The 24,442-nt window shown below is 37.4% G+C and overlaps 1 protein-coding gene across 4 annotated transcripts in view; it reads right to left on the reverse strand.

Annotated features, from left to right (window-relative positions):
* MTUS1 (microtubule associated scaffold protein 1) overlaps nt 1-24,442 on the reverse strand; it is a 165,928-nt gene that overhangs the window by 122,880 nt on the left and 18,606 nt on the right. The gene's annotated exons all lie outside the window — the stretch shown is intronic.

A 24,442-nucleotide genomic window follows, 5' to 3' on the forward strand; every position in this document is an offset into this window, starting at 1 on the left:
TTTTTAATATTTTTAATTCTTTTTTTTAAACTTTATTTATTTACTATTGGATAGAGACAGAGAGAAATTGAGGGGAAAGGAAGATAGAGATGAAGAGAGACAGAGAGATACCTGCAGCCCTGCTTCACCACTCGTGAAGCTTTCCCCCTACTGTGGGGACCAGGGACTTGAACCTGGGTTCTTGTGCACTGTAGTGTGTGCGCTTAACCAGGTGTGCCACTGCCTGGTCCCAAAAAATTTTTTTCAAACATCTGTTAAGTTAATGAAAAATTAATTAAAAACTAATTAATTAAGTAGTTAATGAAAAATTAATGAAGTTAATGAGAGCTGTCAGTTACCTTCATGCCCAGTGGTACAATGTTATTCTAATTAGGTACCTAATTTAATTTTCTTACCTTAAAACATTCACTTAATCACATTGAGATTCCCTTGGACAATTAATTTCTTTTACTTAAAAATGTGTATAGGCATGGCGCAAAGCACAAGGATCAGCATAAGGATCTCGTTCAAGCCCCGGCTCCCCACCTGCAAGGGAGTCGCTTCACAGGTGGTAGAGCAGGTCTACAGGTGTCTTTCTCTCCCCCTGTCTTCCCCTCCTCTATCCATTTCTCTCTATCCTATCAAACAATGATGACATCAGTAACAACAATAATAACTACAATAATAAAACAAGGGCAGCAAAAGGGAATAAATATTTTTTAAATAATTTTAAAAATGTGTATAGGCATGATGAATGTTGTTTCAAAACTGCATTCCTTTTCTGTTGCTAAATAATACTCAATACTTGTGCTGTTTCCTTCCAATTGTAAGAAGTTGGGTTAGTGTAATGACCTACCAAATCTGTTTCTGCACTTGGTGAGTAGACGGGTTAATGTGTCCTTCAAGCAAACTTGCATCTGTAATTATAAATACGATTCTATAATTATAGAACCTATAATTATAATTCATCTGTAGTTTCATCTAAATACTATATCCATTGTATTTTTTTCTAATTTTTCAAATGTTTTATTACCAAAGAGAGAAAGCAAGTAGGGATAATATTCAAAAGATTTATTTAAACAACGACAACAGAAAAAAGCTAATAGTTTCAGAATAGAATCACTTTGGACATGCCCCAGGTTAGCAAACCAGGACTTAAGATCTAGTCTAACTGCAGTTTCACTGTCTCTCAGAAATGGAACCTTTATCCAAGACAGCTAGAAAACCCCAATCAGCACTAAGGAGGTAATTTGCTTCTGACATACCCATTCTGTTCCCCTGCCCCAAATGTGATTATGCATGAATAATTCCCTTTTCTTGTTTTTTCTGTCTATAAAAGCCTTCCATTTTGCATCGTCTCTCATCACTCTTTTCTTCTTGCTAGATAGGATGCTTCCTGACTCATGAATCATTTAATAAAGCCCCAATTATATCTTTAAAATCACTTGGCTAAAGTTTGTGTTTAGTAGAGTTGACAACTAATCCTGAGCACATGTCAGCTACAGCATTGGAGCAGCGCCTTAGAGACTGGACTCCTCGAGAATCAGGAATTTATTTGCCCTCTAATTCTTGGATCATGGAAAGAATTAAGAAATCTCTCAGAAAAAGCTGCAGTGGCTACAGCAATCCAAGAAAGTACAAGAAGCTATGAGCAATGATTTCCACAAGCCAATTCAAGAGGTCATCTATACTTTAACAACCAACTAATTCTGAATAGCAATCCTAAAAAGGTATCTGAAAAGCAATCTGGGAAAGATGAAATTTATTGGACCCTCTCAAAACAGTAAACATGTTATACAAGGCATCAAACCATACAAATAAACAAGCTGTAAAGTCTAAGGAAGAAAGCACACTTGACATAATTGGGGCTTCCGTCACAGCCATGGTGATCGGTCTTGGGTTGTGGGTAAGATCAGATGTTCTTATACATTCTTAATTTGCTTATGCAGATATATTTCCTACATAAAAATAAACCTCCTCATTTTTACTTGTTTTTCTTCCTTATGTCCTCTTCAAAGTTTGCTTCTTTCAGGAAGTTACATCTTTATTTAACCCAGAAACTGGCAAACTTTCTTAAAGGACCAAGTATTTTTGTCCTGGGGGACTATGTATTACTGGAGGCTTTTATCTAATTCAGTCATTGTAAAACAATAGCACCTACATACAATGAAGTGAAAGAGTGGGGCCAGGTCCAAATAAAGCATTTTTACAAAAAAAGAAGAAAAAAAAAACTTACCCTTGAACTAATTCATTCTCTAATGCATCAGCACTAGCTGTTACTGTATTACATTGACATTTAAATATATTTAACATATAAATATGTATATTTAAATATTATATGCATAACTTTTTCCTTGGATTTTACTTTTGTTTCTTGACTTGTTCAGTGAGGTAAACTAGTGCAAGGACAATATTATCCCAATTTTTGGATACAATTAATATTCATTTTGTATTTTTTCATTTTCATTATGTATCACCAAAAATTAGTTCTTAAGTTTCATAAATCATCCTGTTTTAATTTATAATTGTATGTATAGTTGTCATACAACATATTAAGAGATCCTTATGCTAACAGTTTAATTTTATGAAAAAATAAAAAGCCTAATTGTTACTCTAGAGATATTTTAAGAATAACTGACACTGAGGCCAGGTGATAGTTTTCTTTGAACACACTTTACCATTCAGTAGAACTTTGGGTCAAATTCCTAGCACACTACATATCACCATGCAAGACAACAGGGAAAGCTTCATAAATGGTGAAGTTGTTCTGTCAATCTCTCCTCCATCTTACTCCTTCCTCTCTCACTTACTCTATCTTGTTTTTTTCTTTCTATTAAGAATCACAGTACTGAAAATAGAGATACAAAGCAATGAAAAGATAAACTACATTCATGGGTTTAAAGAACTGTCAAAATGACTGTTACCAAGATTTAATGCAATCCCCATATCAAAGTGGAATCAATTTTTTAAAGAGAATAAACAGCTACAAAAGCTTATCTGGAATCAGAAAATGCCTAGGATCACACCAAAGCAATCGTGAGAAAAAAGAACAAAAATGGAGGCATGATATTTCCAGATCTCCAACTTACTGTAGGACCATTGTCATGAAAACTATTTAGTACCAGAACAAAAATAAACTTGCAGACCAGTGGAAAATAATTGAGAGCCCAGAAATAACCTCCCATACCTACAGACACATAATTTTTGACAAAGGAAGCCAAAACATTAAATGGGTTAAGTAAGAGTTCTTTCAACAAATGCTGATGTGAAAACTGGGCTAGAACATTTCAAAGAATTAAACTGGAGTGCTACATTTCACCACACACAAAAGTTCACTCCAGATGGATGAGGGGTTTGGAGCAGTCTGGAGAATTTTCATAGTGCTAGAAATGGACCTACCCTATAACTCAGCAATTCTTCTCATGGGGAAAATCCAAAGGAAACAACCAACCATCCAAAGATATCTATGAACACCTATATTCACAGCAGCACAGTTCATAATAGCCCAAGTTTGGAAATGACCCAGTTGTCCAACAGCTGATGAGTGCCTAAGAAAGCTGTGGTATATATACACAATAGAATACTATTCAGCCATTAAGAATTAAGTCATCTATGTTTCACCTTAGATGAAAATTGAAATCATGTTAAGTGAAATAAACCAAAAGGAGAAAGATGGATACCAGATGACATCATTTGCAGATAGAACTTAAGAAACAAGAACAGATAAAGAAAACACAAAGTAAAACTTGAACTGGGTTTGGTATATTGCACGAAAGCAAAAAACTCTGGGGAAGGAAGGAGCTTGGAATCCTGGTGCATGATGGTGGAAAAGAACCTACATTGAGAATGGCTGTGTTTTGCAGATACTTCTGTCATGGTGAGATGACAAATTTTACCCATGAGTCAACAACTGTACTGTAAACTATTTGTACACAACCAAAAATTGTAAACTAGTTTAAAAAAAATCACAATGAATTAGGAATGCTCTTTGAAATGAGCTGACCTTGTTCTGGGGACTACAGGCTGGATTAGGAGCACTTACAAAGTAAGATATAATGTGGCTAGGTGCCTTAACAAATGGTGGGAAAGATCAATATACAACAGAAGCAGTGAATGGACCACATCTGAGAGAATAATTTATGCTCATTAGAGAAGGAAATACCAGATGGAAATACCAAGTAGGGATATGAAGACCATCAATATAGTCACAAGGAATCACAATTCCTCTGAAGTATAAAACGGACTGCACTGACTGAAAGCAATTAAGAAGTTCCAAGTGGCCAGGAGTACGAGAAAGTGTAGCACACAGTAGCTTAAGAGTTTGGATTCCTATGAACAGAACAGTCACTACAGCAGAGATACAAAAGGTCAACAGACATGAAAAATTGTTCCAGGTCACTGATTTTCAGGAAAATGCAAATAAAGACAATGAGATTCCACCTCACCACTGTGAGAGTGTCATACACCAGAAAAACAACAGCAACAACAAATGCTGGAGAGATTGTGGGGCAGGGGATCCCTCCTGCACTGCTGGTGAAAATGTAAACTGGTGCAACCTCTGTGGAGAGCAGTTTGGAGAACCCTCACAAGGCTAGAAATGGACCTTCCTTATAACCCCATTAATTCCTCTCCTAGGGATATATCCTAAAGAGTTAAACACACCCATCCAAAAATACTTGTGTATACCTATGTTCATAGCAGCACAATTCACAATAGCCAAAACCTGGAAACAATCCAGGTGTCCAACAATAGATGAGTGGCTGAGAAAATTATGGTACATATACAAAATGGTATACTACTCAGCTATTAGGAATAATGAATCTGGGGGGCAGTCAGCAGCACAATGGGTTAAGTGCACATGGTGCAAAGCACAAGGACTAGTGTAGAATCCCAATTTGAGGCCCTGGGTCCTCAACTGCAGGGGAGTCACTTCACAAGCAGTGAAGCAGGTCTGCAGGTGTCTTATCTTTCTCCCCCCCCCCCCATCTTCCCTTCCTCTCTCAATTTCTCTGTCCTATCCAACAGCAGCAGCAATAAAATGGAAAAAATGACCTCCAGAAGCAATGGATGCGTAGTGCAGGCACTAAACCCCAGCAATAACCAAGGATATTAAAAAAGAAAGAGGAGGAGGAGGAGGAGGAGGAGGAGGAGGAGGAGGAGGAGAACAAATCTACCTTCTTTGACCCATCTTGGATGAAGCTAGAACGAATTATGTTAAGTGAGATAAACCAGAAAGAGAAAGGTGAGCATGATGGGATGATCCTACTCATTAACAGAAGTTGAAAAAGAAGAACAGAAAGGGAAACATGAAGCAGAATTTAACTGAGTTTGGAGTATTGCACCAAAGTAAAAAACTCAGGGAGGGGGTAGATTTTTCAGCTCCAATGTAGGGGGTTTGGGGTAGGGACACAGGCCCTGAGTAGCGAAAATGGTGTTAATATATAAGCCTACTAACTTATAGTATTATATGTCACTATTTAATCAATATTTGAGAGGAAAAGTAGATTGAATGTCTTCAGCTTTTTAATGCATAGGCTTTAGTTCTGAGTATATAGTCCTTCAATCTAAGCACTTACAGTGTCAAATTAGTAAATTGGTCTCAAATTGTTAATGCATTTTTGAAACATTAAATCATATATAATTAGACTAGGGAGACCAGAAGCAACCGGTCTTGTCAGTATATAAGTTAAAGTTATCTGTAAATAGCATTAAATGACATAAATCATGGTAAGGTCTTATATGGAACCTCTGGGGCTTTGCTCATTTTCTTTCATGCTTCTTTTGATCCATACCATTTGATACTGCATCTGCTGATCTCAACCAGATCAATGCAACCAGTGCTACCTCGACATATTTCACTTTGGACTGTGTCCAAAGATGCCAGGCCTAGGATATCAACCCTTCAGGCTGGATTACTCTGGTGAGACCTCCCTAGCTCATAGGACTCCTACATTCCATTTTGGGTGGCATGCCTCCTGGCAGAATTATAAAACCTAGATACAGACCAGGGTACATGAGATATGCATACATGTGTGCATGTGCCCTAAGCTAGAGGTAAATATTTTCCCTTAAAGCAAAAGTGCGCAATAGTCTATAATGACTCAATAAGTACAGCAAACAAGTAAAAAGACCTAACAAAGAAACCTTTTTTATTAAATACCATCAAATCGTTTCTACTTAAGACATAGATACCCTTCTCACCTACTTCCTATTTGACTTCCCTCAGTTACTCTAAGCCTACCCCTTTCAGATAAAAGGACTACAAAAGCTGTTTAAGAGCAAGAGATCAGCACACTTTAAGATGGCCTTTTTGGTCACTATCTGGCCACCCCATCATCTGGGGCCCAAGTCAGGGAATCCTGGGATTCCCACACAGATATAATGGTGCTAATCTCTAACAGATCCCTCTTTCCACCATCACTGGTCATCTCCATCAGGAACAGTATCATTAAACCCTCTTTTTTTTTTTTTTATCAAGGGCCTCTACAGGACCTTGCCCTCAATGTAGAGAAACAACGGTAGGGACTGCCCCACTCTCCAAGGGAGGCTAGGTCAACATACTCTGCCACTTGAGGAACATGGGTCCTGAAATGAGTGCAGCCTAGAATGTTCCTAGGTATGACCATGGAGTATGAGTTCAGACTGGCAAGGATGCAGGGGTTGCACAGGCTTATGTGCTAGGTAAGTATGGATAGACATAGCCCCTAGGTCAGATCAATGGGGTTACAGTTAGTGGTATTTATATACTTTTCCCAATGTTGGGAGCTACTCTCTGCCCTGATCCAACTTTCTGGCCCTATTTTCAACTATGACACCATCTTCTTAGATAATACTTTTCAGCCCACCTGCATGTTAGCTATCAGGCTCAGGCAAAAATTAGTAAAGTCATGGGACTCTTGAAATATGCCTAAAACAGACTTTCTAGATTCTTCCAACATGAAGACCTCAAATTTTATCTGCTATATCCTTACATTTAGGTTCTTAAATTATTAAGCAATTTGTTCTGCTTTATATCTTAATGTTTTTCAGTTACCAAATTGCAGGTGCTACCATGATGCCAACCTGACTTCTCTGGACACATTACCTCATTAGTGTGTCCTGGAACCCCACCTCTCCAGAGCCCTACCCCACTAGAGAATGACAGACTCAGACTGGGGTTATGGATCGACCTGCCAATGCCTATGTCCAGTGAAGAAGCAATTACAGTAGCCAGACCTCCTACCTTCCGCACCTCATCAGGATCTTTGGTCCATACTCCCAGAGGGATAAAGAAAAGGGAAGCTTCCAATGGAGGGGTAGGGATATGAAAACTCTGGTGGTAGGAATTGTGTGGAATTGTACCCCTCTTAATCCACAATCTTGCTAATCATTATTAAATCACCACCAAAATTTAAAAAATAGATAAATAAAATGTGCTGGGCAAAAAGTTTAGATTATATTATGGAATTAATGTGAACCTGACAAAGCTGTAAAGATGGGTACTAACATTTTGGTTTGGCTGAAGTCCTGAAGACATTCCAGAGAGGTGAGACCAGTGATGAGAAATTGTTAGAACAGATCTAAACCAGTAACTGTGGAGATAGGGAAAGGAGTTTAAAAGTCAGATGAAAAAAAATGCATTTTATTAAATTATCTTTATTTATTGAATAGAGACAGCCAGAAACCGAGAGAGATGGGGGAGACAGAGAGGAAAAGAGACAGAGAAAAACCTCAATTACTGCTTCACCACTCACAAATCTTTCCTGGTTGAGCACACATATTGCAATGCACAAGGACCAGGGTTCAAGCCCTGCTCCCCACCTCCAGGAGGAAAGACCTCTAAAGTATGAACAATCCTGTAAACTAACTTTACTTGAAAAAAAAAAAAAAAAAGAAATGCAAGTGAGTTCTCCATTGTATAGAAAGATGAAACAAGCTATTAAAAAATTTTAAAAGTGCTTACGTTTGTGTGTTGTAGAAGTAATTTTTTGTTTATATTGGATGTAGCAAAATTGCTTCTGTGCTTATTAAATCATTCATTTATGGCCAGTGGCAAATTTTTCCTCTGGAGGTGGGGAGCAGGGCTTGAACCCTGGTCCTTGTGCATTGTATAATATGTGTGCTCAACCAGGTGTGCTACCACCTGGCCCCAAAAGCCAGATGAAGTTTAAAAGGTTTACTGTCTCTAGCCTCTATTATTACCTACACTGAGTTGTGAAAAGTATGGATCACAGTAAGTACCCCAAACATGAATACTATGTTAAATATCAATTTAAAATGTTATTTCACTCATTAATTTTTAAGAGTGGAACTATTACAGATACAGCAAGTTGTATAGTCACATATTAAGTGGATACTAAAGAGACACATCTTAATATTAGAAAGATTTTAAATATCTTCCCTTTTTCCTATGAATCAAATAATACTTTAAGATACTAATTCTATTAATAATACTAGATGCTAATTTTTTACCCATTTCAAACAATAAATGAGAGATTCAAAGGAAAATAAATCTAGGTTAAAATTACTATTTTTTAATCAGAGAACTGAGCTCATCTCTGGATTAAATCTGGGACTCGATCAACGAAACTTGGATCGTGAGTCAACTGTGTCCCCAGCCCCATCACACCGGTGTGTGTCACCAGGTATGTCATCATGGGGGCTTCATTTCTATCATGTCTGTCTCTCTCACTCCTTCTCACTATCTGGGGGGGGGGGGGGAATCAGCCTGAATATATGAAGCCACGATGATGACAAAAAAAATAGATAAAAGTAAAATAAGAGTGGAACCTATAAATCTCAGGTATGGAAATCTCTTGTGCCCATAAAATGAATGATTTAATAAGCACAGAAGCAATTCTATTACATCCAATCATCTAAACAAAAATTACTTCTACAACACACAAACTTAAGCACTTTTTAATTTTTTAATAGCTTGTTTATTTCATCTCCCTATACAATGGAGAACTCACTTGCATTTCTTTTCTTTCTCTCAAGTAAAGTTAGTTTATAAGACTGTTCATACTTAGAGGTACAATTTCACTTCTCATTCAACTGTATATGTATGTTCATCACCAACTTGCCAATGTCCCTCTCCCACAGCCCATTCAACATTCTTTCCCTACTCACCTACATTTTTTTGATCTTTCTTTTTCATTTTTGTGATCTTAAACTTAAGTACTTTTAAGTCCAACTCCCACTCAACAATGAATGTTGTCCAGGAAATTTTTGTATGCCATGGTAAAACAAAACTCTCTATATATGTGCGTGCGTGCGTGCGTGCGTGTGTGTGTGTGTGTGTGTGTGTCACTCTCACCATTCACCTCAAAACAAAACTAGATTTATATTTAAAGTGTCTACAGTCCTACATTTCACTTATTAAAATGTTTCAAGTGTACTACAAATAAAAGTCCCTTACCTCCAAAACAAACAAGATCATCAGCAGATATGAAAGAGTAGTGGTGGACAGATGGCATACCAAAACACTTAAAATTGACATAGAAGACATTAGAGAAACAAGAGTAGCCAAAGGAAAATAGCCATTTTTATACTTTTTAAAAAATTAAACAACGTTCTATTTAAGACTCATAGGTAAATCAAGACTTTTTTTTTTACCTAAAGTTGTAATTTAAATAAGAATTAGCATCAGCAAACTGACTTATTCTGCTAATAATACTATTCGAAAGGGGAAGGAGAACAGAAAGAATGAGCCTCTGTTTATGAGATGGACACCACCACTGAAAGAAAGATTGCTGGATGATTCAAAACAAATCCAATCAGTTTCAAAAAAAATCTGGCTTCTAAATTTTATTCTAAATATATGCTTTTACTCCAAGATTTTTTGGCTTAAGAATTTTCTAAAACCTCAATCAGCATGGGACCTCACACATTCACAAGTTCTTATACTGCATTCCTGAAAAGTCAGTCATTCTACTGAGGAAAACATGTTAACAATTTCCTTTTCACAAATAAATGTTTCAAAACAACCTATATTCTTTTTTTATTATTATTTTTATTTATTGGATAGAGACAGTCAGAAATCGAGAGAGTAGAGGAGATAGAGAGGGAGAGAGAGAGACACCTGCAGCCCTGCTTCACCACTTGCAAAGCTTTCCTTCTGCAGGTGGGGACCAGGGGCTCGAACCCAGGTCCTTGTGCACTGTAACACGTTGGCTCAACCAGATGTGCCACCATCCGATCCCTACATCCCATATGCTTTAAACGGTATCATGAAACAGCAGAAAAAACAAAGTTGTATTTTTTCAATATTTCCATTTTGCTGATAATATGAAATTCAACTACCAGATAAACATGTTTAATGAATTTTCATCACAGATATTCAAATATTGATAGCTCCAGTTTATTCCCACCTCCTCCCCTACTCTGCCTCTGCATATACACATAAACACATTTTCAGAACTATGAGCAGAATCACAATGTAATACATATCAAATGGGTCAGAATCTAGGCACTTCAGAAGTGTGCTATTGTAGATATAACCAAAATGATTATGGTCAATTTCATAATATGTAAGTTTTTTTCATGTTACCTAATAGAAGCTTTTCATTTGGTAATTTTAGCTCCAAACAAGGTACCATAGCTCTTTTTCATTATAAAAAGTAGGTAAGAAATGCATTTCCATTTGTTCACAATAAGCTTTACACATCCTAGAATTTATATTAAAATAGTTATGTCATCCTCAATATTACAAAATGTAAGGAAATGAAAAGCATATACTATTTAAATGCAGTCAAGTTTTTAAGTATCACTTCTCAATTTTAAATTAACACTAGTGTTTTATCTTTAAATATTTCAACTATGTCAAGGTAACTTACCGACATTCTTCAGAATACCAAAACCAACAGCTATGAAATCAAGAGATGTCTTATTCAAGTTATTTAAAAAAAAAAAAAAAAGTAACAATAAATCACTTTTTGGTTGCACCTAAGAGACTGACTTCTTTCATACAGAAAGGCAGACTACAAGCAGACTAAAGAAATTCAAACACCAGATCATACAATGAACCCTCTCAGGAGACCACACTGATTCAAAGGACAGCTCAGTCTTACAGCAGCAGTACAGCTGAATGTAATGATTTCTTTCCCTAACTAAAGAATTTTCACTGGATTCTGCCAATAAAACAACAGACTTTTCTGAAGATTATAGGCAGAAAACATATAAGAAGTGTTTCTTTGCTAAACTGTATTATTTACAGTAAAAATCAAAACAGAAATGAAAGTTCTGTAAAGCATCTTATTTTACTATCTAGACCATCTCTGAAAGTAGGAGGGACTTTTGCTTGTCAAGTTAAATCAGCAACCACTGTTCCTAGCTGACTGCCTTTGGATTAAAGAAACAAGACCAGTGGTGAAAATACAGTAGTTAAAAATGAAGCACGTGCTTCCCATGTCCCACAGACTTATAAGTGCTTCCAAATGGTGTTATGCAGAGGGAATTTTGTGGGTTGTCTCTGATTCCTGCCAGTCTTCCTACAGATCTGCTCTTAGAGATGATATTTCAAAGGGAAGGTCAATGTGGCACAGGCTAATTAAAGAATTGTTAGCTAGTGGTTATTACAAGCATTGCTGTCCAGCCAAGTTGTACTCCTTTTTCTGACTGGCAATTCAAAAATCAATATTCATGTTTTGTAAAGAAAAAAAAAGGCGGGGGGCAGGACGGTAGCACAGTGGGTTAGACGCACATGGCGTAAAGCGCAAGGGCCAGTACAAGGATCCCGGTTCAAGCCCGGGCTCCCCACCTGCAGTGGGGGGATCACTTCACAAGTGGTGAAGAAGGTCTGCAGGTGTCTATCTTTCTCTTCCCCATCTCCCCTTCTCTCTCCATTTCTCTTTGTCCTATCCAACAACGACAGCAACAACAATAAGAAGAAAGCAACAACAACGATAAACAACAAGGGCAACAAAAAGGGGAGGAGCAGTGGATTTGTGGTGCAAGTACTGAGGCCCAACAATAACCCTGCAGGCAAAAAAGAAAAAAAAAGAGAGAGAGAGAGAAAGAGAAAGAAAGAAAGAAAGAAAGAGGAAAGAAAGAAGTGATAGAGATGCCATGAAATTAGCTTATACTTTTGAAATCTTCAGACTTTTTTAGTGGCTTTTGGCACAGGAAATAGTGATAATCTAACCTGATGATCTTTCAGGATTCAGTTTTCAACATACTTTTTATAACAACTGTAGCGTTGTTATAAAAAGAAGAAACCTGGAGTGAGGCGGAAGCGCAGCAGGTTAAGCGCACGTGGCGTGAAGAATCCCGGTTCAGCCCCTGGCTCCCCATCTGCAGGGGAGTCGCTTCACAAGCGGTGAAGCTGGACTGCAGGTATCTTCCTCTCCGTCTTCCCCTCCTCTCTCCATTCCTCTCTGTCCTATTCAACAACGACAACAATAAAACAAGAGCAACAAAAGGAAATAAATAAATTAAAAAAAAAAAAAAAAAAGAAGAAACCTATGTGTCATTTAGAACCCTTTCTAGTAATTTTTAGGGAGTTTGAAGAGGTGGTTCAGTGGGTAGAGAACAGAATTATACACAGGATACACCATATTCAACCTTTAGTATGTCAGATGATGAAACTGCTCTGGCTTCTCTCTCACACACACATACACATATAAAATAGCTATCACCCAATAGAGCACACAACTTTGTTCTGCATGAGGTCCTGGGCTTGAGTCCCAGCACCACATGGGGACACCATGAATGATTGAGCTTCATGTATAGTGGAGTAGTGCTATGTATGGTGTCTCATTCTACCTCTCTCTCTATCAAAAAAGGAGAAGGATAAATTATTGAAGCTGTGGAGGCCACTCAGAGGTGTGACACATGTGAAAGGTCCTTGATTCAATTCCTGGTAGTACATTAAACATTTTTTAAATAAAAAATAAAACAAGACTACTTCAAGGACATGGACAATTAAAGGGGGGTCTTGAAGGAAAAATATTACATAGACACCTACATCACATGAGGAACTGAGACTTAAGATATTTTTTATCAATCTACACTTTCACTTCTTGTATCCCATACTAACCTGCTAACATTACTAAGTATTTCATGTGTTTTACAGTTAGAAAGTTAACGAGTGCTCAAAAAGTTTTCAAATTAATAAATGCATATATAATAGAAATTTCTTTAAAAAAAAAAAAACAAAGATAGGAGGAGAGAGTGAGAGGAAGAACCAGGTATCACTCTATTACATGTGCTGTCAGGGAACTGTCTCCCTTGTCCTATAAAGTCTATTTCTTTGTCTAGACTTATTTCATATAAACTGAAATTTAAATATTTGGAAATCAGGTCAGCACAATAGCTCACCTGTTTTAATATGTCGCCTGTTTTAATATGTGTAGACCTGTCTCATTGTCTCTGTCTCTCTCTTCCTATATAAGAAATTGAACTTGGGACCTCATGCTTGAGGATTTGATGCTTTATCCACTGTGCCACCCCCCAGACCACATAACAGAAATTTCTACAAAACTAGGTAACCACACTATTAGAAATGGTTCATCTCTACCACCTCAGATGAGGAAGGTGGATAAGCAGGATCCTTTACATTACACACTTGCTTCATATATTTCCATTATTATCTGAGTATCTAATAGCCCTGGAATCTTATCTAAACATCAAAATATTAAGATATATTATTGCCCCAATGGAATAAATAGTCCTTACAGGGCCTACTTTTAAAAAATGGTGATAATTATCTTAATGAGAGAGATAAAGACACAAAAATACAGAAATAGAGCACTTCTCAGCTCTGGCTTACAGTGGTGCCAGGGAGCCTCAGGTATAAAAGTCTTCTGCATGACCATTATACTGTCTCCCCTGTCCTATAAAGTCTACTTGTTTGTCTAGACTTATTTCATACAAACTGAAATTTAAATATTTGGAAATCAGGTCAGCACAATAGTTCACCTGGATAGGTCGCCTGTTTTAATTATGTGTAGACCTGTCTCATTATCTCTGTCTCTCTCTTCCTATATAAAAAAACAGAGGTCACAGAGATAAGAAAAACATATAGAAATCATGTATTCAGAATCTTTGGTTAGCACACATAATATCTGGGACATATGTAATTAGTATCATTCTAAGTGTTACTTTATAAAATATTCAATGTGATCCTTAAATAAATGCCTTTTTTAAATATATTTTATTTTAATGAAAAAGAGAAAGATGAGAGCACTGTTCAGCTCTGGTTTATGGTGGTACAGGGGATTAAACCTGGAACCTTAAAGTTCCAGGCAGGAAAGTTATCTGCATAACCATTATGCTGTCTCCCCTAAGCAAATAAATCTCTTTCAAATTCCAGTTACAGATTGATTTGTATTTAAGGTATCTAAATCAAGCGAAGTGTCATGAAGACAGGTTGTATTTACATAGAACAAAGCTACAGCAAATATACTTTTCTTAAATTCAACCCCAATTAACAATTCAACTTCACTACTTTTTCTATAAATACGGTCTATGCACACAGAGAGGCTAATTGACTCTGGTCATTTCTTTTCCACTATATAGAATGCCCAAGTTCATTTAATTCAGTCTACTTAGATTCTGTATCTAAGAAAACTGTGAAACGGAGTTATGATTTTTCTGGAGGATCTCTAGTATAACTCTGCAAGTCACCAGTAAGACTACACTTATACTACATGGAAAAGCGACTCTAGGGATACCATGTACATTAACGATGAGGACAACAGTGCCCCCAAAGAATTGTGCAATGTGGCAGCCCTGCTAATTTCCAAGTCCATACAACTTGGGACCTAGAACAGAAATTAGAATCTCTTTTCTCCAGCCTTGTTAGTTCACTACCAACTTGTCTCATGAAAGTAAGGGATAGGGGCAAAAGAAAACTAAGTGAAAGCAAGCCAATGATCACTGACAACAAGAAAAGGTAACAGAAAGGGCAAATGGGGTATAAGAAAGGGTATACTTTATTATTTTCTATTTCATTTATAATTTTATTACTAATGATTTAACAGTAGTTTATAAAATTGTAAGATTTCTTTTTTTTTTTTTTTAACCAGAGCACCACTCAGCTCTGGTTTATGGTGGTGCAGGGGATTGAAACCGGGACTTCAGAGCCTCAGACATGAGAGTCAGTTTGCATAACTATTATGCTATCTACCACTGCCCAAACTGTAAGATTTCTTAAATATAGTTTCACATCCATACATGCAGTGTATAAATCACCACTCTTCCAAAATGACTGGATAAAAATGTAATGTATATTCAATGGAATATTATTTTGCAATTTAAAAAGATGAAAATGATACTATTTGGGACAAAGTGAATGGAACTGTAGGCAACTGCGCTAAGTGAAATAAGACACAAAGAACAACAACCAGATAGTTTCACTTATATGTTGCTTTATTATATTTGTAATAAATCAGAAAACACATGGGCATAAAACACTATGTTCAAGGACCCAGGTTTTAGCCCCAGCATTACATGAATGCTATAGACACCAGGAGAAGATTCATGGATAGTTAAGTTCTCTCTCTCTCTAAAGTAAAGAGAATTAAAATGTTGGTTTGAGAGTAGAGGAACCACACATGTGCAAAGTCATGACTCCATAACAGAAAAAAATAAGTCGATAAATTAAAATATGAAGAGGGGTAAAATTTAATGATCCATTTAGGATAAAACCCCAAATTTTATCTTTAACACTATGCATTTGACCATCTTATGTGAAACGGCAGAAGTATCACAGACTAGTATCAAAAATGTGAAATATAGCAGAAGGGGGGAAGTGGCTAGAGTACAGAACCATGAAAGAGCCATCAAGTTTGATTCCTGGAGCCACATACCTCAGATCACAGCAGTGCCTTGGTTCTTTCCTTTATAAAATAAATAAAATCGTTGAAAAAAAAAAAAAAACATTATCTATACTGAAAGCTGACAGAAAAGTCTACAGAACAAACACTTTTAGAAAGCTACAGATATTTTCTTTTAAATATTTTTTTATTATTTATTTATTCCCTTTTGTTGCCCTTGCTGTTTTATTGTTGTAGTCATCATTGATGTCGTTGTTGTTGGATAGGACACAGAGAAATGGAGAGACGAGGGGAAGACAGAGGGGGAGAGAAAGATAGACACCTGCAGACCTGCTTCACCACTTATGAAACGACTCCCCTGCAGGTGGGGAGCTGGGGGCTTGAACTGGGATTCTTACACCGGTCCTTGCGCTTTGCACCTGCACTTAACCTGCACTTAACCCACTGCGCTACAGCCCGACTCCCAGCTACAGATGTTCTATACCGATGTAATGACTAGGCAATGTCCCAGAGCTACAGGTGAAAACAAAAGTAAGTATTTTACTTTCATTATACAGGTATGAATCCCTATTGTTCTCAATATCCCACTGACACCACAAAGAAAATAAAGGGATTCATATTTACTGCGGTCATGTGCATCTGCTATAACAAAATTATCTGCTTCATTTGTACTGATATCATTCCAAGGAAGCACTCTTGACTACAATCATTGATACCAATTAAGATAAGGATCGAGTACATTCAGTACTCCACTAAATCTCAGAACAGATTAAGTTTTTCAGCAAAGAAAGTAGGCCCAAAACTAAATGACATGTATTCTACTTTTTGTAACCCAGTATCAATCAACATTAAAGAGCTAAGTATTAGGTAATAGCATTTCTTATCATTACTAAGAGTAAGTAACCAGAGTAGTTCTTTCAATCTCTAAAAGTGCATAACCACTACGGATTCATCACAAGGAAACAAAAGATGGAAAAAACCTAATGGAGACAAGTCTTTGACTGGCAAAGAATGCTTTACATAAGAGAATTAAAAAGATTAATCCTCCAATGATATGTTCACAGTAAAGGAAAACTATGAACTTAAATTATCTGTACCCATTGCCTAATAAGTACTAGCAAACAACTTTTTTCTTCTTTTACTTACTTGATTCAGAAAGTTAACTCAGATTGAGACACCATTATTTCTCTTGATCCCTAACAAGCTAATGAGGATCCAAAAGGGGGAAAAGTAAAAAAATAAATAAATAAATAAATAAATAAATAAATAAATAAGGACATAGATCCCAAGGAAAGAAATCATCACTGAAAATTAATGTGCCCTATCCAAACTTTTACAATACTACATAGTGTCAAACTCCCCAGGATCATAGTGCAGCAGTGGTGCTCTAGCTTCTCTCTCAGTCTCTTTCTCTTTTTCACACACACATTATTTAAGTAATAAATACTGTAAAAAAGAGAGAGACAATACATATTATCAGGAACTGCTGGAAAAGTTGAACAGAAAATTCTTTAATGGACTCAATTTTAGTTTGAATTGAATTTTTTTGCAGGCAGATAATATATGACACTGTAAGTGTACTTTATATCACCAAGTAATATACTTAAAATGGGTGAACTAATACATTTTATCACTTACATTTTACCACAGTAACATTAAAGTTCCATGACACAAACCACAAACCAGAAGAGCCAGAGCTAACGTGGCTTAAATATATTCTTACCTCACCTTCCCCAACTTACAAAATAAAACAAAAATCTGTACATGTATTTTAGTCTGTTTCTTGAATACTCGATAGCTTGAAAGATAAATTCATAAATGGAAAAGAGTTTACACTCTATCACGTATGCTTAATTTCATAGCACCACACAGCTGGCAGGTTGACTTTCTAAGCTGGGTGGTCAAATACAAGAATATAGCATTTAAGTTTTGTTGTTAAATCATTTGAATGGTTCTAAAGTTCAAAGTGAGCACAAGATGCCAACTCTAGAAAGAATCACACAGTTCAGTATCAGGCTTTCTGCATTTCAAAATTACATCAAGGTATGTAGGTACCTTCTATACACACCACTTTGTTATTTCCAAACAAAAGCTGATGTAACTACATCTACATGGAAAATTAACACTCAAGGTTCCACTTAACAAGGAGCTTTCTTCAAGTTAAATAAATAACAATTTTACTGCAAGTTCTGAGTTTTGTAATAAGCTTCCTTGTATTTACAAAAGCACATTGCTTACATAAAAAGAAACATTCAGTAAGCATTGACTGTGAATAGAATTTTCTCAGTATCAACAGATAGCTAAGAAACATTCTTTCTTAAGTGATGGATCAAAATTAATAAGTCCTAAACAATTATTTTTAGTGTATGGATTAAACATTAAAATATAGACATGTTATATTCCTCTAGCCCCTTATCCTTTAAGACAATTTTAATTGCCCTTTTGGGAAGCAAATTATAAAATTCTAAGAATTAATCCAGGTGTGAACACCTATCTCAAAAGGAATCATATCCACTCCTCCCAACATTTGGATTTGAAATAGCTAGCCAGGCACAGTAGATTTGTGCAACTCCCTAGAACTCAAGAACATATAAACCCAAGCCCTGTCAAGTTGTATCTTCCTAGCAGAAGAATCAAGAAGCAAGTCACTGTAGAGAGAAGAATGCTACCAATATACCAGGAGAAGCAGAAATTTTAAAGATAATAAATAAATAAATAAATAAATAGGAGGATTGATTCAAAAGTAATGAGGGTAACTGATAGTCCTGACTTGGTTCCTGACAACTTCCTTGACACCTGAGTTCTGAAAAATATTCCATACCCATGTCATTTTGCTCTTAAGCTTCAACTTATTTCTATTACTTCTGATTAATGATTACTATAAGCTGTTTCCTAGAACTCACCATAGGAAAAACATTGAGAAAATTTAGCATTTTTTTCAATCACTGATGGCTTGGAAACAATTTTAAAATACTAACAAGATGAATAGAAAACTATAATATGATGACTCAATGAAATAGTATTTTAAAGCTCTGTAGTTCACAAAGAAATAGTTACGTTTTTGTATTTTAATATTACAAGCATGTAAAATTACATGAAAAAGAGCGTAAGAAAGTGAAAATTGTAGATGTGAATGTGGGCATGTATGGCTATAGATTACTGGGGTTGTTTTAATTTCCTGTCTTCATAATTGAGCCAGGGGAAAAAATCTAGTTATTGCCCCAAACTAGAAATATTGCATGTTCACTGGAGGGTAAATTAAAAACAAACTGCAATGTGGCATGGGAGGCTCAGTGGTAGACATGAAAGACCTGCATGTGTGAGGTCTAGATTCTATCCGCAGCAATGCGTATGTCAAAGCAGTACTCTGGCTTCTTACATGAAATAAGAGTGCTTTATTTTCTTTTTTTTTGTTTACTGCAGTAATAAACCATACAATGAGATATTAGTGGCTTCATTTTCGAAGTGATTTCCTTCACCATATAAAAACCTTTCTTTTGGGGGCTGGGTGGTGCCAAAGCCAGTTAAGTGTACTTATTAGCTTGTGCAAGGATCTGGGTTCGAGTCCCTGCTCCCCACCTGCAAGTGAGATGCTTCTTAAGCAGTTAAGCAGATCTGCAGGTGTCTATCTTCCTCCCTAATTTCTCCTCCTCTCTTGTTTTTTCTGCCCTATCAAATAAATAGAAAACATATGGAGATAAAAAGGATACGAAGAGGGGGTCAGGCGGTGGCGCAGCAGGTTAAGCGCATGTGTGCAGCATGTGGCACAAAGCGCAAGGACCCGGTAAGGATCCTGGTTTCGAGCCCCTGGCTCCCCACCTCCAGGGGGGTCGCTTCACAGGCGGTGAAGCAGGTCTGCAGGTGTCTGTCTTTCTCTACCCCTCTCTGTCTTCCCCTCCTCTCTCCATTTCTCTCTGTCCTATCCAACAACATCAACAATGGCAATAATAATAACCACAACGAGGCTACAACAACAAGGGCAACAAAAAGGGGAAAAAATGGCCTCCAGGAGCGGTGGATTCATGGTGCAGGCACCGAGCCCAGCAATAACCCTGGAGGGGAAAAAAAAAAAAAAAAAAAGGATACGAAGAGTGGTGGATTTGTAGTGCCAGGAGCCCCAGCGATAAGCCTAGTGGCAATTTAAAAAAACTTTATTTTTATGTGGTTCTATTTGCTTATTATTTTAGGTTTTGTTTCTATTACAATTGTATCACTTATATTTTCTATATGTAATGAATGACTTTCCAGTCTTGCATACAACCCTTAATCTATTCTAACTTAATTTTTGCATGTAGTAGTAAATCATAATTTAGTTGTATTTTTATGTCTGCCCAGGTTCCCAACATTCTTTTTTTTTTTTTCCCTCCAGGGTTATTGCTGAGACTTGGTGCCTGCGCTATGAATCCTCTGCTTCTGGAGGCCATTTTTTCCAATTTTGTTGCCCTTGTTGTTGCATAAGACAGAAAGAAATCGAGAGAGATGGGGAAGACAGAGGGGGAGAGAGACAGACACCTGCAGACCTGCTTCACCAGTTGTTAAGCGACCCCCCCCCCTGAAAGTGGGGAGTCAGGGGGCTAGAACTGGGATCCTTGCACGGAGTCTTGCGCTTCGCTCCATGTGCATTTAACCCGCCGTGCTACTGCTAGCTCCCCGCCACCAACATTGCTTATCATATTGTTATGGAACTAGTGATTCACAGAGCAGTTGTTGACACATGGATATAGTTTATCTTCCCATGAGAGGTGTCTGTCTGCACACTACTCTAACCATCAACCCAAGTCAGTATACACCATCATGCACTAGATACTCAATATGCTCATCCCTCATACTGACCCAGTACAGAATCCATCTAACATAGAGAAAAGGATAATGTATTTCATTTCTTTTTTTTTGCTTGTTTTGTTTGCCTCCAGGGTTATCACTGGGGCTCCGTGCCTACACTATGAATCCACTGCTCCTGGAGGCCATTCCCCACCCCCCTTTTTTAAATTTATTGGATAAGACAGAAATTGAGGGGAGAGGAAGACAGAGATGGGGTAAGAAAGATAGGGGGGGTTGGGCGGTAGTGCAGTGGGTTACGCACACGTGACGCGAAGCGCAAGGACCTTAAGATCCCGGGTTCGAGCCCCCGGCTCCCCACCTGCAGGGGGATCCCTTGACAGGCGTTGAAGCAGTTCTGCAGGTGTCTATCTTTCTCTCCCCCCTCTTTCTTCCCAACCTCCTCTCTCCATTTCTCTCTGTCCTATCCAACAACAACGACAGATAACCATAATAATAACAACAACAAGGGCAACAAAAGGGAAAAAATGGCCTCCAGAAGCAGTGGATTCGTGGTACAGGCACCGAGCCCCTGGAGGCAAAAAAAAAAAAAAAAAAGATAGACACCTGGAGACCAGCTTCACTGCTTGTGAAATGACACCACCCACCCAAACCCCCACAGGTGGGGAGCCAGGTTCCCAGAAGCTTGCCCTTCCTATGTGCACTTAACCCAGTGCACTACCGCCTGCCCATCCCCATTATTTCTTATAGCTGAGTAGTATTTTATTGTATAAACATCAAAACTTCCTTAAACTGATCCATACCCCAGCACTATTTGTTAAAGAGGCTTCTTTTCTCAGTGTATGTTACGTAACATATCTCCTTCCATAAATTAACTGTCCATACGTGTGTGTTTATTTCTGGCTTCTCATTTCTGCCCTATTTGTCTTTGTAGCATTTATTTTTAAACAAACATCCTATACAAAGCACTTTCCATCTACAATCAGGCTCCCACAATAATACTGAAGACTAGGAGGTATAAGGATTTTCACCACTAATTTGTTGTTGTTCTCATCATTGTAGTCAGGACTTCACTGCTCCAAGGTGATTTTTTTTTTCAGATAGAGATGAAGGAGGGAGGGAGGGAAGAGGAGGAAGAAAAGGAGGGAGAAGTGAAGAAGGAAAAGGGAGGAGAGGAGGAGGAGGAAGTGGAGAGAAGAAAAGATATCACAGCATCAAAGCTTCTTCACACCCTAGTGTGAAGAGGATCAGGATCAGACCTGGGGTTTGTACATAACAAAGAAGACTCACCGGGTACTACTCAGTTGAGCTGTCCTGCCAGTTCCTGAACACTGACTTTAAGTTTCTAAAATGATTTTAGTTGATAGGAGGTGGTACAGAGATAGAACACAAGATCTGCAAGCAGGAAGTCCTGAATTAAATTCCTGGCACTGCCTAAGTGATGCTCTGGTTTTCTTATTAATGAATGAATCTTTTAAAAATAGGTAGTATTAACTTTAAGTTTAATAAAAAAAAAGTCTCTAAAATAAATATAAAGTTCTGAATATTATACTCAATCATAAAAACCACTACAGGTCGTGGGAGGGGGGCGCTGTGGCACACCTGAGCACACACATTACAATGTGCAAGTACCTGAGTTCAAGTCCCTAGTCCCTACCTGCAAAAGGGAAGCTTCTCAAGCTGTGAATCAGTGTTGCTGGTCTCTGTTTCTCTCCCTCTCTCTTCCTTCCCTCTTGATTTCTCTATCTCTGTTTAATAAATAAAAATATTAAAAAGTTTAAAACAGCTACCTTTCTGAAGAATGTGTCTCAATTTCAAACTGAATTTTCATCTAGCATACATGGCTTTGACATACAATATGTACCATATATAACCAGAGTTGGCAGCAAGTAAGCTAAATAATCTTCCCAGAAATTTCAACTTAAAATGTATAGCTCTTTTGTTTGAATGATCATCGGCAACTTTTCAAACAATGCTTCACTTTGTGTCTCAGGCAATAAAGGAAACAAGGCATGTTACTCTTTCCATCCCTTAAACACATTATGACTAATATTAAATACAAAATTGTTTCTTGCAAATAGAAACACCTACAAATATATCCTACTAAGCACAGACTCATAAAAACTTAAGTCGTTTTTTTTTTTTAAATCACTCACTAAAACTTGTTATTCTCCCTACATGAACCAAGATTAGTCCTCATTCTTTCCTACACTTTGCACACCTGTCTTTAGACACACACCCTCCCTACTAGATCACCTCTTCCCCTCCTTATATGATCATCTTCTGGCAATGGGAAGACACTGTGGCTCAATGCCATTTGGGCCCTCCTCCTCAGCTATGACTATTTTTAGGCCAGTGGCCCCTCTCGGATTCCTAACTTGGCCTTAGATAATTATGAGGTAATCTTTATAGAAAAACCCTTCAGAAGTCAGGCAAGGGTCAGTAGGTTTAGCAACAAATAGTCCTCTGTGAACACAGAAATTTCTAAGGTCAAGAATAAGAGGAACAAAACCTTCACAGTCCAATCCACCCACTGCCCTCAGATGGAGAGATTCCCTATTACACAGGCCCTTCCCCTAGTTTCACCAGGTTTTAAACAATCAAAAGTCAAAAGACATTTCCTATTCTTGTGAAAAGTTTAAGGCATGGGCAAGAAAATGTAAAACTATTCAGTACTGATATTTTCACCTTCTGAATGTCCAATAGCAGAACTGAGATTTCAGATTTGTATACCGAGCTTGGAAAGAAAATTTTAGTCACTTTCAAAAAAAAAAAAAATAGCATACCGAGACAGTGTAGTAAGTTAAACATCCTTATGTGCTATTTATAACCTTGTTAGAACATCTCTAGTTGGATCAAGCCTACCAGAAATACTAGATATATCTGATGTTAAAACTAGGTGCCACCTATTACTACTCTATAAAAACTATAACATGAATTTCAAATTAAATCATTTTTTTTCCTTTTCAGCACAAAATGAAGACTAGGAGCTTCAATATATAGTCATGCTGCATTTTTGCATAGAAAAAAAATACCTCATGATTTTTCCAACAACCCAGTAGATTTTAACAACTGGAATCTCATGGGAAAGCACATCCAAAAATATTGATACATTTGTATGTTGCATTTTGTACCTTTCTTCTAAAGACACCATGACATATGAAAATTGACATCTTTCACTCATCCCCCAACTTGGATTTAAAAAGAACTGTCCAGCATTTCTAAGCCCATATATTTTCACTAGCAATTTTTTTCTCTCCACAAAAGAAAGGCCTAGTGAAAGTATTGAGGATAATCCATTGGCAGAACTGCAGGTCCCAGGAATAAAGAAGAGTCATTCACTCATGCTGGCCTTGGCAGTTACCATCTTTTTATTTATTTATTTATCATTTTCCCTTTTGTTGCCCTTGTTTTTGTTGGTTTTTTTTTTTTTTGTTAGGACAGAGAGAAATGGAGACAGGAGGGGAAGACAGAGAGGGGTAGAGAAAGATAAGACACCTGCAGACCTGCTTCACCACTTGTGAAGCTACTCCCCTGCTGGTGGGGAACGGGGGCTCGAACCAGGATCCTTTGGCCGGTCTTTGTGCTTTGCGCCACATACGTTTAACCCGCTGTGCTACAGTCTGACTCCCAGTTACCATCTTCTTAATGGGAGACCCAAACTTGGATCTCTACCTTTCATCCACTCTGGAGTTCCAGAATGATTAAATGTGAAAGTGTAGTAGAACAAAGGAAGGCAACAGGAACCTCTAGCTGTAAGAAACTCAGCCAAATCCCCTTCCTAGTCCTCAAACAGAAGAAAATCTCATTCCTCCAAAATGTGCTCCTTTTTGCATTTCTCAGATGGGAGGGTAAGAAGAAGAAGGAGGGAGTCAGTCTATGTATGCAATCTTAGCATTTACCTTCAATTGCCTTGACAAATACACAAA

The sequence above is a fragment of the Erinaceus europaeus genome, chromosome 2 (assembly GCF_950295315.1).
Source record: "Erinaceus europaeus chromosome 2, mEriEur2.1, whole genome shotgun sequence".
NCBI lineage: Eukaryota > Metazoa > Chordata > Mammalia > Eulipotyphla > Erinaceidae > Erinaceus > Erinaceus europaeus.